Below are 20,377 nucleotides of genomic sequence, written 5' to 3' on the forward strand. Positions count from 1 at the left end.
TGTGTATTTATATATATATACGCATATATGGATTTCTATCTTCCAGTCAATCAATCAATCAATCAATCGATCAATCAATTTCTCTTTTCATCTATCTTTACGTACCTATGTCTACACACACTCACACACTTATACCCGTATATATGTATATATATATGTGCGTGTGTGTGTATAAGTGTGTGTGAGTGTGTGTGTAGACATATGTACGTAAAGATGGATGAACAGAGAAATATATATCGGCCGAAAATGCAACGACGATCTGGAACTCGACTCACGATAGACAGGTCCAAGTGACCCATCCTTGTTTTTCTTGTCCTTTTTGTATCGTCTAGCTGTCCGGATGTTCTGTTGTCGCCTGTTCCATTTTTTGCTTTGTTTATATATATATATATATATATATATATACAGACAGATATAAATATAGATAGATAGAAACAAATCCATACATGCGTATATATATATATATATATATATATATATATATATATATATATATATATATATATATATATATATGTGTGTGTGTGTGTGTGTGTGTGTGTATGTGTGTATATATGAACACAGCCAAAACTAATACATCATTACAGTAATAATATAATATATAAGTTCTACTACGGGCTACTATTTAAACATAATTTAAGAGAATAGATAAGCACATATATGTGTTCCAAATCATTCACCAAGTTCGTGGGAGGGGAAATACAAATAAAAAGCTATGAATATTAATGGTGTTAAGAAAAATATATGAAAGAATAAAAATAGTACACGCAGTAAATTGGCATGGTGCAGAGGTAGGAGAAGAGAATTAAATGCAAAGTTGATTTGCATCTGAATGACACAAGAGACCCAGAGTTCAAAATCAACAATTTAAATAACCCAAAAGTCCAAAGTTCAAACAGAAACAATACAATAGAGATATAAGTCCGATGTTGAAAAGAAACTAATAAACAATCAAATCACTCACACACAAAAGGACAAGTAGCCTTTAAATAATAACTTAATATCTCAAAGTGATATGCTTAAAGAGGAACGTAATTATGAAAACCAGAAAATGTCAAAAGAACACGAAGAAAATAAACGTTTTATAAAATCTAATCAGAAACTGATTTTTCCCAAATACGCTGAAACTGCAAAATAGCAAGAGAAAAGAAGCGTGACACAACTTGGTAGACAATACTAAACCTAAATAAATGGAAATTGAGCATAACAAATTATCTTGTACTCTTTTATGCCCATATGACAAAGTGCTTTTCACGATCTAATCGTTTCATTCTCAGTATACTCCGTCAGATCCAGATATTTGCGAAACAAGCACGCTTAGATATGTGACATGAAATCATCAGCGTAATTAGCATAGCTAAAGAACTTGAGGAGATGTATTAACTAAGAGCTGATGTAGATCCGCCCCAAGGGACATTGGGAAAAGTCTATTGATCAGAAGAGGACAATAATAGAATGAACCACTTCACTGATAAAATAGTACATAGGTACTTAGCACGAAAACCAGAAACTATAGAAATAATTGATCATTTCGGAAGCTTGGCATAGAATACTGGCAACTTTATGACATCCTACTTCGAATGCTACTTTTATGCAATTCAAGAACAGGAAAAAGCTTTGACAGACAACAAATGTAGTGTGTGCAAAACCAAGACTGTAAGCATCAACCATATTATTCCGAACTGCGAGGGAATGTCTTCAAGATATTATTTTCCCGAGAGCCACGATGCGATGGCAGAATAGCCTGGAACAAGATAATGAAAACGAAAACACCTACAGACAATGTTCACAACATTATGACTGATGGGTCAAAAGCATATTGGTGGAAATTAAAAAATTAAAACAAACAAGTTAAAGTATGACCGACCAGATATTGTTTGGGACCAAAGGGAACAGATATGTTGTGAAATCAGTAGCCCTTTCAGCACGTATTTGGTTGAAAATATACACGAGGAAGAGGACATCAATGGACCATTGATGAGAAGTTTGCAAATCCAGTACACTTTCAGGTTCATACCTAATATTGTTGGAAAAATAGGATACATAACAACCCGTCTGGAGCAAAGTATTGTTGCAATTATGTTCAGAAGGCAAATCATCAATTCATACACTACAAATGTTCATAATACCTGGGATTAGAAAAATCTGCCTGACCACCTTAATATTTAAAGGATAAGGAACAAAACAAGGTGCTTTCCTTCACATCTTTACAACTAAGTAGGTGGCCGCTCAAAATTTATTCCAAATTTCAAAGTGAGAGAGAGCACATACATACATACATACATACATACATATATACATGCATGCATACGCATAAATGTACATATATAAATACATATATATATATATACACACACATAGACACACACATACACACACGCACAATTACCATACATATGTAATTATACATAGGTTGTTTCACATGAAATGTCGTATTTGAAAGGTAATAATAAAATATTTCAGACGTGTTAGAGAACTGATTTATTTAATCAAAGTATGATCCATGTTCATTTATGACATTTACCTAACGATTCTCTATGTCATATATTCCATCTCTAAATAAAAAAAAATCAACTTTTGTTGTGATAAACTGTCCAAAGGCTTCAAATACGTCTTCTCTATTTCAGAATACTATATTGCTTATGAAGAGCTCGCAATGTGTAAATAAGTGAGGATCGGTAGGAGAAATATAAGGGGAATAGGGACGATGTTGCAAAATCTCGTAATTCAGGCTTTGCAGCTTTTGGACTGCGGCTTGGACGTGCATTGTCGTGGAGCAAAATTGGGCCATCTCTATTCACTAGTATGGGTTGCTTCTTTTTCAAATTCTCATGCATAGAATCAATTTCCTGGCAATGCGATGTTGCTGTTAGCGATTTCTGTGTGGCAAAAATAAATAATGAATAACTCACTTCGCAGACGACCATACAGTGACCACTAACGTTTTAGGGTGTAATGGTGAGTTTGGGTAGTGTTTAGATAACTCTCCTACATCTAATCACTGTCCTGTTCTCATGCTGTTGTCAAAGAGTATCTATTTCTCATCACAAGTAATGATATGATGCAAAATTGGTCTTTTTCCAGTCGAGTAAGCTATAAGGAGCACACTTCGAGGAGTTTGTATTTTTTAAAATCTCGTTCAGTTGATGTGGAACAAGCCTATCTATTTTCTTGACATTTCCGATTTTTTTACAGTTGTATGAGATGTTTGGAGATTTGATGAAAGTTTTCGAACCTTTGTTCTCGGATTTGTTCAACCAAAGCATTTAATCCATCATGCCAAATAACTAATTTTTGGCTACTCCTTGATTTATTTTCAAGGCTATCTTGGAACCATCTCTATCCCCAGTTCGATGTCAACAAGACTACTACCAAGGGCTCACTTGATATTCCGTAGAACAACTGCGGCAGGGTGACTCAGTTTGTACTCATACGAGAAAATCACTTAACTTAGTTTGATTGTTATGAATTTCGTAAAGTCTGTGGGTACGAATTTTGTATACCAGTTTTGTTGGGAAAGAAAAAGAGTCAAAATTAAATGCAAGGTATACATAAACGAGTTTTTAAATGAATGAAATAATAAGTAATTAAAAATGTGACATTTCATGTGAAACAACCTAATACATACCCACACACACAGATATTTGAATTACGACTGGTTTAATGCTGAGCTTTCTATGAACTGCAGGATTGCAGTTTCTAAATTTTGTGCCGAATTGAATATCCAATGTATAAGTCCTTAAATACTTGAGGACATGAATTTGCCATTTAAATATAGGCATTAATGATGTTCTGAAACTGAGGATTCATGAAAAGTTATGTTAGCAAGCATTGGAAAAATTCGTAAGTGGTTCGAGATAATACATTATTGCTTATAAACTTACACGTACATAGCGATTAAAAATATCGTACTGGAAAATTTTAAATACAGGCGTGACCAAACTTATATCGGAAGTACATAAATAACTTCGAAAGATATCCAGTTATATTTCTGGTGACACTAAATAAGCTTCTGAATTACAGCTATCCAAACATTCGTCTGTTATTTCGGGTCATGTAGGTACTGAAGAACTGAGAAACAAATCATTACCTGAATAGAATACTTGTCTATGGAAAGTATCATCTCACGCAGTAAGAAATTAATTCTCTGGCTACTTATGAATGAAATGAATTATTCGCCAGTCCCCATTTGTCTACATCGCTGAATTATGTCACCCTGCGTAACGTATTTATATATGGAAGTATGCGCCTTTGTTCACAGATTATATATATATATATATATATATATATATATATATATATATATATATATATATATATATGCTGGAAATGATTGTGTAGTGAGAGGATAGGAAAATGTATTTATTGATAGACGGAAAGCTAAGCATAATATTATCTAAGTAATGAAAGGTTCTTTTAAAATGTATCTCTTAAAGGAATGTTTTAAAATACAATAAATTCCAGGTTTTAGAGATGGTAATGTTGGTCTTTTGAAATGATATAATAGTTTATAATTGTACAAGGTTGAAACATTTCCCGTAAACATACCTTACATGAAGAAGAACAAAACTTCCTTTGGTGCCCTGCATTGTGTAATGTTCTTCTGGTTTGCATGGAATCAATATAAATGTATTCACTTGTGGAATCATCGTTTAACATCTGACGTGCACACCCAGAGTTTAGAATCTTCTGTATCAATGAAACCAAGGGTCATGAAGGATAATGATCAGCAATGATGTAAAAGGGCTTTTCAAATAAAGAAACACTAGCAATTCATATATCTGTTTGCTGTCCTTTAAAAGACACAAATCTCGGTGCTTACAGTTAGAATGTAATTGAAACTAGTTCTAAACACCAGCAGGTGTAATAGCAATGCTGGTGCAATACCGAATGGTTTTAATCAGTATGAAGAATGACTAAACTTCAAAGTCAGAGAAATATTTTCCTCATGCTTTTTCGCATTCTAAAAGTGAACAATAGATTATGCTGAAATGTTATGTTTACGATTTAACTTTAAATAGTATTTTCCTTTTCTATTTTTTGTACAATTTTATTTTTACTTGAGCAATGACTGAATCAGATACTTTTACCTTGATCAGCCCTAGGCAAGTATCATCCTAATCATGATAAAGCAGCGCTGGTTTTCTTTGTTTTATTTTAACTACAGTTCAATCAAACCGTGAATAGTTGTAAGACGACTGACTATACGATGTCAGTAGTGGTAATGGAGATAGACGCAATAATGATGCTCTTGGCAGTGATTAATTGAACAGCTTTCCTGGAATGTCATTCCTGAAAATAATATAGTGAATCCTTTAAATATTTTTTTCTTTCTTCTTGCTTCTTCTATTAGCACAGCATGTCGTTTCAAATTTAAATCAAATTCACGGAGCAAGAATGCTGATTCCTTGATAGACCATCACACTAGAAATATTACTGGACTACGTTAGCTCACAATTATTGATTTCTTACTTATGCATAAGACACATCCTTAAATAGTGGTATATTATTATCCAATCGATCCCAAATAGATAACTGGTAGATATTTAATTTATTTCGGGAGAAAGAATTGTAAACTTGACCAGGTGGTATTGATGTAAACAAGAAGCTTATTTTTGCTTAAAATGTTTACCTCTGTGCTATGTTATTAACGGCGTCAACTTAAAGCTGAGATTATTAAATCTGTAGGCTTCGATAATGCGATAAATTCAATAAATGTTTAAAATTCTAAATTATTTCTATTAAAAGGTGTATTTTCAATATTTCCCAAGTTAACATGGACAATTGACCAATATTAATAAATGTACTTATAGTTACTCAAATTTCAGTTCAATCATTTTGTTCCATATATTTCTTCAGAAATAGTTTCTTTTAGTGTTTTGTTTTGGGTCGGAGCACGAGAGTGTACGTGTCAGTAAAATGCTTGCAACGAAATGACCTCAAACCTTTTATTCAGCAATCTGTTCTCAATAAATCTATGTTTAATCTATAAATTTTAAGTTTACTCATAAATATGAAATGCTTTATAATTAGCATGACAAGAATAATGCATGCGTTTTGTGGCACGAAGTATTGTTTACTAGTAGTGGAGAGAAGCATATAAAATGATTTATAAGATTTATAGATGAACGAACTAGAATTATGCTTCTATTAATATCTTTATGTCTTTACTGAAGGTTGGTAGATACAATGGAGGAACATTAATTTTGAAATTATGCTAGTTAAACAGCCCTTCTGCATTTTTATACTAAATCATTTGTGGCGAGAATTCCCACTATAGTCTTAATAACAGCAAAATTTCCTACTTCAAAATTTTGCTGTTATTAACAAATCTCCATCAAATTAAGCAATATCAGATGGAGTTGGATCTAACGACCACAAAAACAACTACAATTGCGAGGACAGCAGCGGCTGTGGCAGCAGTGAAGAGAATGATAACTCATCAACTCATAATTTCTTTAATAACTGCACTTTAATGTAATCTGTCCTTGTAATCAAACAACGACTGCTTATGATATGAAAATAATTCTGTATCATGAAATATTTCCATTCATCTCAAGCATACCTAACTAACTCGGATTGTACCATAAATCTCCCTGTAAATAGTCAAAACTGAACAGAAGAATACGTAAAGTACCAGTGGATAAATGAAACTAGATCATGGTCAGCGCATTGAAATAATTAAGGTTGAAGTTGACAACAAATGTTTTTGAAGTTCTATCTGACATCACATATGAATATTATCTGCCTTTGTTGAATGATCGTGGTCTTAAAATAGTTTCAGATGAATATTTAAAAAGACGTATGAAAATTAGCACATCAATAACATTGTTCAGCGTGAAGATATTGTTTCACAATCAGCATTTAAAATATAGAACTGAAAAGAAAGATAATACATTATTAATACTTGTGTAGAGATATCTTTTATCTTTTATATTTTAATTGTTTTGGTCATTAGACTGCAGCCATGCAGTAGTCGCGGCCTAAAGAATTTTTGGTCGAAGGAATCGACCCCGAGACTTATTTTTAAAGCCTTCTACTCATTCTATCGGTGGTGGTGAACAAACACAAGCAAAAACACACACACACGCGCGCGCACACACACACGTACATATCTATGCATATATAATACGACGGGCTTCTTTCAGTTTCCGTCTACCAAATCTACTCACAAAATTTGCTCGGCCCGAACCGAGATTATAGTAGAAAACATATACACATACTGAAAGTGTCACGCAGTGGAGCTAAACCTGGAACCATGTGATTGGGAAGCAAACCAGTCACCACACAACTACGCCTGAAACTACATGGTGAGAAATATACGAAACAAAAATGAAGATGGAGAGGGGAAAGAGAAGAAACAAATTGAAAGAAGTGAGGAAGTCATAAGTAAAGAGGGAATGAAGAAAGTAAGCAAACAAAAATTGAGTGGAAAATTCCGTAACTGAAACTTATAAACAAACGAAATTTAGAGAGATATTTGTCTCAATATTTAAAGTGCTTAATAACATTTTGTAGTTTGAATCAGTAGTGAACACATGAATCAACAGTATCTTTGAGATGATTCTCACCAACACTGACGTTTCTAATTGTAACTATTTCATTAAACTTGAATTTTCATTTTGTTCCTGTAACAAAATAAATGGTGAATAATCGTCGTTTCCACACTATCGTAATCCTATTTTTAAATTCTGTGTTTAAGGTGGAGTATGCTTGATATAATAAAGCAGTAGATTCATCTTCTCCGTTTCTGGTTTCAACTCAAAAAGCTTCAACTTAACATTTGATCCACTTCAGTTGCTAACTAGGTAGAATGATATTTTGATTAAAGTCCGTCCATTTAAAAAACAAAAAACAAAAAAATGTTATTATTTCTTTATAAATAAGTCTTCTATATTTCAATACATCATTGCATAGATTGATTATCATGTACTATATTAATCTCTGTATTGTTAATTTATATAAACGGGCCAAACAGAAAATGTTACACACACACATACATAACTACATAGATACATAGCTACATACATACATACATACATACATACATACATACATACATACATATATACATACATACATATATATTTGTTAAAAAAGATATCCGCTATATCTACTACATCGGAAATCTGCAATAGATCCATAGTTCCATAAGTCCCGGCTCGGTTACAAACTGGTAACCCTAGTAATCCGTTACAACACATACCCAGGATGCATACGTATTCGTTTATATCACCTGTGATCTAAACCTCCATATTTTGTGTGTGTGTGTGTAAGGGCGTGTATATATATATATATATATATATATATATATATATATATATATATATACTATTTTACTCTTTTACTTGTTTCAGTCATTTGACTGCGGCCATGCTAGAGCACCACCTTTAGTCGAATCAAATCGACCCCAGGACTTATTCTTTGGAAGCCTAGTACTTATTCTATCGGTCTTTTTTGCCGAACCGCTAAGTTACGGCGACCTAAACACACCTGCATCGGTTGTCAAGCGATGTTGGGGGGGGGAATATAGACACACGAACATATACACACACATACATATATATATATACATATATACATATATGCAACGAGATTCTTTCAGTTTCCGTCTACCTAATCCACTCACAAGGTTTTGGTCGGACCGAGGCTATAGTAGAAGACACTTGCCCAAGGTGCCACGCAGTGGGACTGAACCCGAGACCATGTGGCTCGTAAGCAAGCTACTTACCACACAGCCACTCCTGCGCCTATATACATACATATATATATATATATATATATATATATATATATATATATATATATATATATATATATATATATATATATATATATATATATATATGAATATATGTCTTTAAGTATGGATTTGTGGTCGGGGCTGAAGTGACTGAGCGGTTTGAGTGTGTGTATATGTGTCTCTTGTACTTTACTGTTTTAGTCCGCCGCACTATGCTATTTACAGTCACTAAAACTCAATGTAATACCCTAACGTTAAATTGTGAGCAGCAGTATAGTTACAAAACATGCTAAAAATAGGAGTTATCTCTCTCTCTCTCTCTCTCTCTCTCTCTCTCTCTCTCTCTCTCTCTCACTCTCTCTCTGTATGTATATATATATATATATGTATATATATATATATATATATATATATATATATATATATATATATATATATATATATATATATATATATATATATATATATATATATACAACCGAGTAAGAACATAAATGTGAAATAAGTTGGGAAAAAATAGTATAGTACTCGAATACCGGAGGTAGAATAGTATGCTTTATTGTTAAAGATGCAAAAACGTCACAAAAAAATAAAACCTGCAGTTTTTGGGATATATTTGCGATGTTTTTTCAACTTTAAGAATGAACGATATATATATATATATATATATATATATATATATATATATATATATATATATATATGTGTGTGTGTGTATGTGTGTGTGTGTGTGTGTGTGTATGTGTGCGTGTGTGTACAGATAGGCACATACAAATGAATACTTACTTTCACGAGAGACATATGTATATGAATATAAGTATAAGTATTTATTATTAAATTAATTGAAATTTGTTGTGTAGCATATATATTTTTAAAGCAAATAACCTTAAACAAAAACAGTGTAAAAAGCATGAATTCTTCTGAAATGTTATATTTCTTATAGGATGTGATATTTAATGCATTGGCATGATTTCTATTTTGGTTAATATATTAGTTATCATATAAATGTAATAAATTTAAACTTTATTTTGTAATTGTTTTCACTGTTTTGTTGCATTTCAATTACTTTTGTTTCTTTCGTCCGATAATGAAAGATCGATTAAATCATTGAAAAATAAAATTTGAACGAGGAAAAACAAAAAATTTTCAGAGAAAATATGTGAAATATAAGGAAGCACTTCTTATATTCTCAGTTATAAGTATACACCGATTGCATTCACGTACACATGCATACATACATACACATGCATACATACATACACATGCAGACATACATACGCATATACACATATATTAGAAATCTTTGATATGTTCCATAATTTGCAATGTTTTGTACTTTAGAAAATGCTATTTTTCCGTAATCTTGTCTTTTTTTTTCAGCCTCTCTAGCAGACGCGCATAACTCCATTATCGATCTCTTGTTTTTGTTTGCTTTTACTTAATGTTTTGCATAATAGTAAATCAAAAAGAATTAACAAAAAGAAAGAATAATAATATAAGGAAATCTTTATAAAATGCTATCAAAGAAGAAATATTATGTAAAAAAACAAAAATCCCTACTGGTTTGATGATTCCATGCTATGAACGAAATATTGACCAATGTTATCATTTACAATATTTAGACAATCAGCACCTAATAATATAACTCGCGAGAACATATTCTACAGTATAATGCACATGTCACATATATTCAATACAGTTAATACATAGTTTTATAATACAATGTATACGACTGGCATTCTAAATAATTACTAATCCTAATCATAATACAAGCAGCCTGGCATATATTTTTATACAAGTCCCGCACGGCGTATGTTCTAAGCAATCGCCACTCACATTCTGCTCTATAGCTACACAAAATAATAATGAAACTAGTAGACATGTGGCCTGTTGCTGCTGGAATGCAAACTTATTTACGTTCATCAACTCCACCTAAGTCGACTGGGCTACATCCAATCAGAGAAACGTAATTGATGATATTTTTCAAACCATTCATGAAATGTATTTTAAAACGTTATACAATCTACACGACATGTTCTACGCAAATTCCTTCCAATATTATAACAGTCTTGTTGATATCCATTCTATATGATGTTTTACCCATTAATATTTCACACCTTGCAGAACATATATTTTACACAATTGCTACGGACAACATATGTTTTACATAGTCACCACATATTGGAATACTGTCTACAAGACATATTCTTTCCAACCATGAATTTGTGAAATATCTAATTCACATAATTCATAATCTATAAAGTCACTTCATAATATAAACTTTTGCAGTCATTTCCTCCGTTTGTCATTCAATTTTATAATCGGGTCATTCAAAGTCGCCAAAAAAATTAGCGCCATGAAGTTAGTCATTCGAATTCGTTTTTCGATCATTCAATTTCGCACTTTGGTCAAAGATTTTCGCAATTACATCATTTAAATTTAAATGCTAGGAAGCGTTTTTTCGAGCATTCAAATTCGTTTCGGTGGTATCTGTTTAACACTTCGAGCAATCAAATTAGCACGATAGCTGTTTTGGTTTCATCTCATGATCATTGTTTTCATAATCATGTGTTTTCATCTATTGTTTATGCTTTAAGCACTCTATCGTGTCTTTTCTATATCCCATGTCTTTTCTATATATTCTTTTTTTTTGCATAGGCAGATGTATTTATTGTTAAAGACTTCATGAAATCGCATTCGAGCCTTTTCAGTCTTTTTAAAGAAACTCACAATTACAACAAATGCTCATTTTCTTTGTTTTCAATACATTATAATGTGATATGTGTTCTTCCCTGCATAATATGTCTTGTTGGGAAAAGTATATATTTCTTTCATTTTACATTTTTGTTCTTTCGTCGGGGTAAGCTTTTATGTACACTAAGATAATTATTGATTTACAATCTTGATAAGGAAAGTTCGTTTGATAGGATTTAGTTGTTTATTTCCTGGCGGTCGCGGCATCTCCGGACTTAAGTCTGGACGTGTCTATACCAAAGAACAGAATTTTCTGGACTGATAGCGTCGATGTTACACCTTGCAACCTGTTGTATTACACGTACTCACCATACTTCCATGGTCATGCCGGCTTCTTCTGCAGCTACCCGGTCGCCAACCCTTTGCTACAACTCAGCTCGAGTGAAGTCCCGCTTCACATCGCCTTAAAATTAGAATGCGCCATTTCCGTACAATTAAGAAATGGCGAGTAGGGAGGCTGAAGTTTCAGGCTAATCCGCGGTCGGCGTGAGCTGGGAGCTCGGAGCGAACGTGTGGCCGCGCATTGTCGTAGATCAAATAGACGTATTCATCTGCTGGGAACATGTCGGCACACGCTCGAACTGATCCCGCCAAGAACTCCTCGAAAGAGTTTTGTGTAACGGAATCGTTCTTAATAGGGTGGTGAATCAGGCCGATTTATCCCGACACCTCGTGGCTCCATGATTGTGAGCTGGTTTAAGAGAAAGGGCTATAATATGTAACTGATACCGACCGGTTACGAATGTTGCAATGAAAATGACTTCGCTTTTTTATTATCCATACGGACTAACAAAGAAGGGCCAATACAACAAATGCGAAAAATGAAACGCATGATACAATGAAAAATTGAAAATAAGAGATGGAAATGACGTTACTTGCCCCACCAAGTGACATCACTTACTTGCCTGTACCTCTGTGTTCTATTATATCCAGTCCATAATGTATTTTTAGTTCCCTATATGCTATAGATTTTGGCAATTTATTCATACCATAGATCACTTTCCATACCTCGCATCCTCCTTTGTATCCTTTTATATCGTCCATTGGCTGTTCAGTTATTAATAAGCATGTATGTTCACCGCCACTACACTCCTTATTCTCTACTCCAACATATACTGAATCTTCCCATCCTAACACTGTTTCGACCAGCTCATCATTTGCTTCCTCATATAACACACACGCATAACAACCAGTGGGGGGGGGGGGGTTGTGAATTCCTGTGTGTAATATCGCTTCTTTTCTGTTTTTGTGTTGGAGGGGAGTCGGAAAGTTTATTATCTGCAGGGAGAGGGTTGGGCGAAGACGGTATGGGTGGTCATTGGGTAGTTGTGCGGTGAGGTTCTGCATGCGTTGGACTTAGCTTCTTTCTCTTCCTTTTTTCTTTTTCCGGTGGTTTCCCATTCTTTCTCTGTTATTTCTTCTTCCGCTTCTACTGGTATCATTCTATTTTCTTTTAGTCCTTCCTGGCGTTCCTCCTGTGGCTCCTCCTGGGGTTCTTTCTCTTGCAGTCTTTAATTTCTTTGATCGGTGGAGGGCATTGCGCTCTTAAATGGCCCTTCAGGCCACATTTAAAACAGCAAGGGATTCTGCCCTCCACCCACATTCTCAAGCTTATGTCTCCTACAGTCACTGTCTCCATGGCTTGGAGAACGGCAACCTTCTCCTCCCTTCCAAGGACAGCTGCCGCAACCCAAGCCACATCTATGTCTGGCGGGATTCCCTCTACCCTGATCTTGGATGTCCTTCCAAGATACATGTGTAGAAGGACTACTTTATCCGATTTCACCGTGTTTACGGCCAGCCTCTTCACTACTACCTCCGTCTTGAACTGGGCTATTACCTTTCTGTATTTGTTTCCTCTTGTTAAAACACCATATCTTTTGATACTGCACACAACACCTCGATTATTTCAGCTTCTACCTGATCCACCTGTTTCTGTTCCACTGAATAAACAATCGTTTATATACAATCGTCTTTTTCCTCATCTCCTCCATAACTTTCTATGGAGGCGACAACTTTACGTCACCACCTAATTGCTGTGCCATGTTTTGAAATTTACAATGAAAAAGACTTTTCTGGACAGAAGAATCACATACTTTATATCTTCATTGTAGCTATAACAACATAATAAAATTTGCATGACAAAACGTCATTTAAATTTACCGTTTTAACATTCTCTTCTTAGAATGTGAATAAAACCACACATGTAAAATTAGTTCTAAATTGAATGAAGTTATTCCGAACTCGAATGCTCACGTGTGAATTAGAATGCTCGAAAAGACGATTCCTCGCATTCCCACTAATTTGAATGCTTTCGACGGGCATGTTAATCTGAATGATGCAAATGCTAAATTATTTGATCGAAGTGCAAAATTGAATGGTCAAAAGACAAATTTGAATAACTAACTTCATGGCGCTAATTGTTTCATGATTTTGAATGGCCTGGTTATCAAATTGAATGGCAAACGCAGGAAAATGACTGCAAACACCTATATTCATAGCAACACTACCGCACGACTTCTCTTTCTCAATGAAACACAAAATAAACGGACATAACTAGAACAGCACAAATGAAATAAATTAGATACAACACACAAACGTCATCTGGCATCTGTTAAACTGTTCCTGATATAAGAACATATGGGTAATTTGGCAGAAAGGATTAATGATTAAATATAGCACATCGTTTGGCTAGTATTTTATTTTAAAGAGTCCGGAGAAATGAAAAGCAATGTTGACATCGGTGGGGTATAAACTTCGAACGCAAATAACCGGAAGAAATATTGTCAAGTATTTTCTGACGTTCAAACGACGCTGTGTATCTATTTCCACAATAAATGTTTGTAATGTGATACAAGGTTAAAAATATCGGAGTGGTGGGTTATGGTTTAGTGGAACAAATTGACCCAACCTCTGGCTGTCACTATTTTATCCACCGTAGGTGGGTGAACGGTAAAATTGCATCCTGGAAGATTTAAACGCAGAAAGTTAAGATCAGAAGAAATACCACAAAATATTTTTTCTGATCCACATGAAATTCAAACAGCACACCTATAGAATATTCGAAAAAAGCTGCTCCCATGAAAATACGAATCCATGTGTTTATAACAAATGCTTAACAGTAGAAAGTGCTAAACCATAGGAATGTTGTATATCAGAATAACTTAGAGATTGGAAACAGTAAAATATTTAAAATCCATTGTTTATACGCAGAAGGATGGACCAAACCAAATGCCCATTCTCGGAGAGTACTATCAACTATAAAATAAATACAACTCTAAATAAATGCAAACTTTGCCATTTTACAGGTCATGAAAACAGTTACGAATATCAATATCACCAGGACAAACTAAATAATCTATGCAGCAGCCACAGTATTTCATGAAAATCTCTCCCTTAGAGGAATATATTAATGCAAAGATACACGTGAAAGAGAAACATAAAATGAAAGAGAGAAATAAAATAAAAAAGTACAGAATCTTTAATAAAATCACCTTCGAAGCGACAGAAATGTAAAAACTGAAAGTGAGACAAATATTACAGACATACAACATAAGTTGAAATAAATGATAAAAAAACTCTCCAGAATTTTCTGATATCAAAAGAAGCTTAAAACAAGAGATACCACTGAATCGAAGAAAAAAGAAACCCCAAAATATCTATAACATCATTTTGAACTAGTCAAACATTTCGCTTCTAACAAAAATGATATTACTAAGAACTAAAGAAATTCAAAACACAAGACAACGCAGCACAGATAACAAGGGGAAAATATTTAGAGAGTTGCTGGATAAGGATTTAAGTCAAATAACAGATCAACACTAACAAGAATATTCGAAAAAAACCCATGCAATATCAGAGTAAACATAGGAAGAATTTAGCAGCCTAAACCGAATCCAAGATAGGGAAAAAATTGTAAAGAATCCGGAAATTATCCCATTTCAAAATTCTAGCTAAAGGCACGCACATAGGGCTTACAAAAATACTGAGTGAGTTACGAAAAGAGCCAAAACAAAAAATGAATAAAATATCAGAAGGAACATCCGGACAACTCACTGAAAAACAATTTTAATCCTAAAGACTTACAAAACAGTAAACAGCAAAATCTACAGACCGATAACACGATTCGTGGTATTATACAAAAGCATGGTTTCCATATTAGCCAAATAATAAATGTTGGCAATAAATAATGATAAAACGAATCATACATATACATTTCCAGATGAACAGAGTATATGTTAAAGATACGTAGTTAGAAAGATCTATTAGTGATAAAAGATTCATGCATACTTGAAAATTAGCTAGTTTTCAACAAAGCCCCAAAACTCTCTTTCAGTAACGTTTCAACCAGTCATTAATATATTCACGCAAATATTTAAAGAAGATTAAAAGTTGAAAGGTATAGTTATTTTACCTGTTCCAATTATAGTCTATAATTTTATTTTATTTGACAAGACGATAAGAAAACAAGAAAAATAACATTTAAATGAGCCAACCAAAATCTGACAAAAATTTACATTTTCCAAAAAATGCAAAGAACGATGGATCTTCCGTAACAAAGACATTAACATAAAAGACTATAAAGTAAAAATGTGTACATATAACCCTAGTAGAGACTAAATGGATTGTAATACAAACGCATAAAACCTAACACGAAAAAGTGTTTCCCGTTTTCAGAGGCAACAACTATTCAACAGATTTGGGCATCATGATAAATTTTGGGGAGTGTGAAGAAACAACATCAGAAGCTATTGAATATTTAAAAGTAAGTTACAGCTTTGACTAAAACACGCATAAACAAGGCATTAGTAAGGACGCTATATTTCTATCTATCTATTTATCTATCTATTTAATTATCTGTAGTTTTGTACATATGTATACATGTGACCCACTCGCACGAACATGGAGGCACACACACACACACACACACACACACACACACATACATACACACACATATATATATGTTAAAGTCTGTCATACCGGCCATGACGAAGGGAAATAGCCCTGAAACTCGAGTCGCCTTTATATATTTATATTTATATTTATATATTTGATCCTTTATATTGAACACTGAATATTTCATCTACATTCAATACTTTATTTCATGGTGCCATCCATTTTTATTTTATTTTATTTTATATTATATATTGTATATTATATTATATATTGTATATTCCATATTCTATACCCCACATTGGTTCTACAGGAATATAAATAAAACATAAAAAACAGACAGTGTTGGAACTCTTTTAAACAAAATAATATATTCCTCTATACACAATCATACAAAAAAACCACCTTTTTTGTATTTATTTTTACTCGCATATATATATATATATATATGTATATATATATATATATATATATATATATATATATATATATATATATAGAGAGAGAGAGAGAGAGAGAGAGAGAGATAGAGAGAGAGAGAGATATATATATAGATATATATGTTGCATATATGTATACATACTATATTTGACAAGCAGAAGCCGAAAGAGAGATATTTTGGTTGTGTCTGCGGAATGTATGACTCAAAGATGAAATATACGGATTTATGTTTGAAGCACAAGTCCTTGTCTTCTCCATCATAAGCAACTAAATACACAAGGAAGCCTGCCATATTGTTTCTGGCAGGTTGCCCAGCTCAAGGAAGATGTTGACACTTCTATATACCAGTAATATGAAAAACAAGCAAATTGAATATAAGGTACAAATGTACTTCATAAAATGTTCCAGGGAAAGATCATGTGACCATACTTAGGAATAAGCTGATCTAGACAGTCAAGTAGATTAAGATAAACCATCCAGATACGATTTCCAAAAGCCATTAGGAAAAGAGATGTTTCCTAATTGGTGTGTCAACTTAAAAGGAGGGTAACATATATTCAGAATAAATAGAGCAGTTTTCCAATTAAAAGTCATATCCAGGAACAATAAACATCATAATACGTGCCTGCGGAATGGCAACGAAGAAAAAAAAGCACATAAAAAGGTATCCGGCCACATTCACCTACGTAAGCAACTTGTAGAAAATAGCACTTCTAAGTTATTGAACAGATATTATAGAACATTGTTGTGTTTCACTAGAGAAGATAAAATACACAACTAAACGCAGCACGTATCAATGGCAAACAGAGCATTTTTGGTCTGTGAGGTGAAAGCACGCAAACGCCATTAATACTACTGAAACAACATTACTGGCATAATAATAATAATAATAATAATAATAATAATAATAATAATAATAATAATAATAATAATAATAACAACAACAACAACAACAATAATAATGACAATAATAATAATAATAATTTTTTCTCGTTATTCTATTATTTTTTCATTGGCAAGTGATTTGATCTCTATAAAGTGTCGAGAGTAAAATCATTTCATTGCGGTAAAGCTATAATAGCCATTAGAACGACACATAATGGTATGTTTCATATAGTGTTATTATTTTGTCATAATAGCAACGTGTATATATATATATATATATATATATATATATATATATATATATATATATATATATATATATATACATATATACATATATATATATATATATATATATATATATACACATTTATATATACATATATATATATGTATATATATATATATAAATATATATATAATTACGTATCATTACTATTATTGTTCTGTGGAGTGGTGGACTAGCAGAATGGTTAACGCGTCGAATACGATTGTTATTTGCTCTTATTTTAAATCTCGTCGGGGTCACATTGACCTTTCTTCTTTTTTGCGAACAAGAAATATAAACTACAAATTGAGCGCTGGGGAATATATTTAATGGTTTAACCCAACATTCGCACCAATTTTTGGACTTTTGCCTGTCTTAAAAATAATTATTATCATAACATAAGGCAATGCTTTGGTGGTAGAAATACGAAAGCCTGGAAAATATGTTGCGGAATTTAAGTGCAGCTCCCTTAATTTCTCTCTCTTTCACTCTCTCTTATGTACTTATACACACACTCATATACGTATGCATACACACACTCATACATACATACATACATACATACATACATACATACATGCAAACAGAAAGACAGACATAGATTGCTCGATAAATACGTAGAGGTACACAGATGCAACCACGCGTATGTAGGTATATGCACTTTTAAATCGCAATTGGTGAGAAATGAAATGACCAGATTCTATAAAATAATGTACCAGTCAAATACTTGCTAAATACATTGGACTGTGCCCCTCCTGTCAAATCTTAGATCCTCTCCATATCTGGCAGATTAAGGGAGATGATCTGATAGAATCGCTAGAGCGTAGGAAAAGTTGCTTTGTGGCATGGTCCGGCTCTTTGCTTCTGATTTCATATCCTACCGAAGTCGACTTTAATTTTCATATTTTGGGATCAATCAATAAATTACCAGTATATAATTTTTTTTTCTGTAAATTCTGCTAGTGTTACTATTTGTTATTTTGTTATCATAAAATATATGATGTTGCATGTGTATCATTATTTGTATAGAAAAAAAGTTGATAAAGAGAATATTAGAGCATTGATCATTAGCGATATCTAATCTTGCTTTTAAAACGTTGTAGAGATAAGTTTTAAAAGCAAGATCAGGTAAATCACTGATCCATTGGTTTACATTTCTAACACAGAAAGTAATACACATTATATACGGTGTCTCTTTATTTATAATTGGTGTAAGCGCTCGTCGAACTTTAATATTGTATTTGTGTACATTTGCATGTGTGGATTTGAATATTTATTGTAAATTAGTATTTACTATATTCTGTAGATTATTTTATCAAGACCTTCCTTTGTGAAGAAGAATCTAAATGCTTTTCTAAGCAGGGAATTTATCACTCATATTTACCGTCTCAATGTATGTGTAAGTGTGTATTTTCCTTTTTGACAAAGATGGCTGTGATGCATTTCTTATTCTGGATTTGAATTATGCGTAGAAGTTGATTTTTGTATTGACAGAAATTTTTAATTGTCTTGTTCTGTTCATCTTTAATTTCTCAATGGATATTCAAAGACATTAGTAAACTAGATAGAACAAAGCAATCACAATTACATCGTTATAAAACACCAGCCATTGCACCTATTAAAATAAACAATGTAACCGTTATATATATATTACATGAATCGCATGCAAATTAATTATAGCATAGATGAGCACATTATAAACAGACCCTCATAAAACAGAACATTAAATGCACCGTAACAATCAATAATCTAACTCTAATAATATACTACGAAACAATAAAATAACATTAAAAGCCTGCTCATCAATAGGAAACTACAAACCTGTGAGCCCACATACAAGCGAACAATCCAATAATGATCAATGTAATTTACAAATTTGATTGCAAACATGAAATTTATAAGTTTCACGGTTCCAACATTTATATTGGCCATAAAATCTTGACATTCGCCTACAGGCTCACCATGCACTCAAGAGAAAGGCCAGTTGCATCGTATTACATTTTGCAGTACAAAAGTAAAATAAATAGGCAAGCGTGAATAAAGAACATATGTATCGTTTACAGATTTCTTGCACAAACATAGCCGAGCAACATTCGGAAGAAAGCAAAATATGGATATATATACACACATAAAAAGGCACTAATCATAAAAATAAATACTCTCCCTCACTAAATTTAAAATTCGGCATTATCATTCATAGCAATCAGATTAGACCTGCCTACTATCAAAGGTAACAACTGAAACCTAGTGAACCAGAATTATTTTTCAATCTTGTAAAAATCCGATGGCCCAAATACTGCTCGTTTTCGAATGGTGAATTAATCATCCAGCCTCTCGTAGGTAAGAATAGTTATATATTTTAATGGGTCTGGAATACGGAAACCTGTACA

The 20,377-nt window shown here is 32.9% G+C and overlaps 1 protein-coding gene across 12 annotated transcripts in view; it reads right to left on the reverse strand.

Annotated features, from left to right (window-relative positions):
* The window catches only part of LOC106870663 (uncharacterized), a 1,027,926-nt gene that overhangs the window by 593,090 nt on the left and 414,459 nt on the right, over positions 1 to 20,377 (reverse strand). The gene's annotated exons all lie outside the window — the stretch shown is intronic.

This window comes from Octopus bimaculoides, chromosome 1 (assembly GCF_046866305.1).
Source record: "Octopus bimaculoides isolate indiv1 chromosome 1, ASM4686630v1, whole genome shotgun sequence".
In the NCBI taxonomy this organism is placed as follows: Eukaryota; Metazoa; Mollusca; class Cephalopoda; order Octopoda; family Octopodidae; genus Octopus; species Octopus bimaculoides.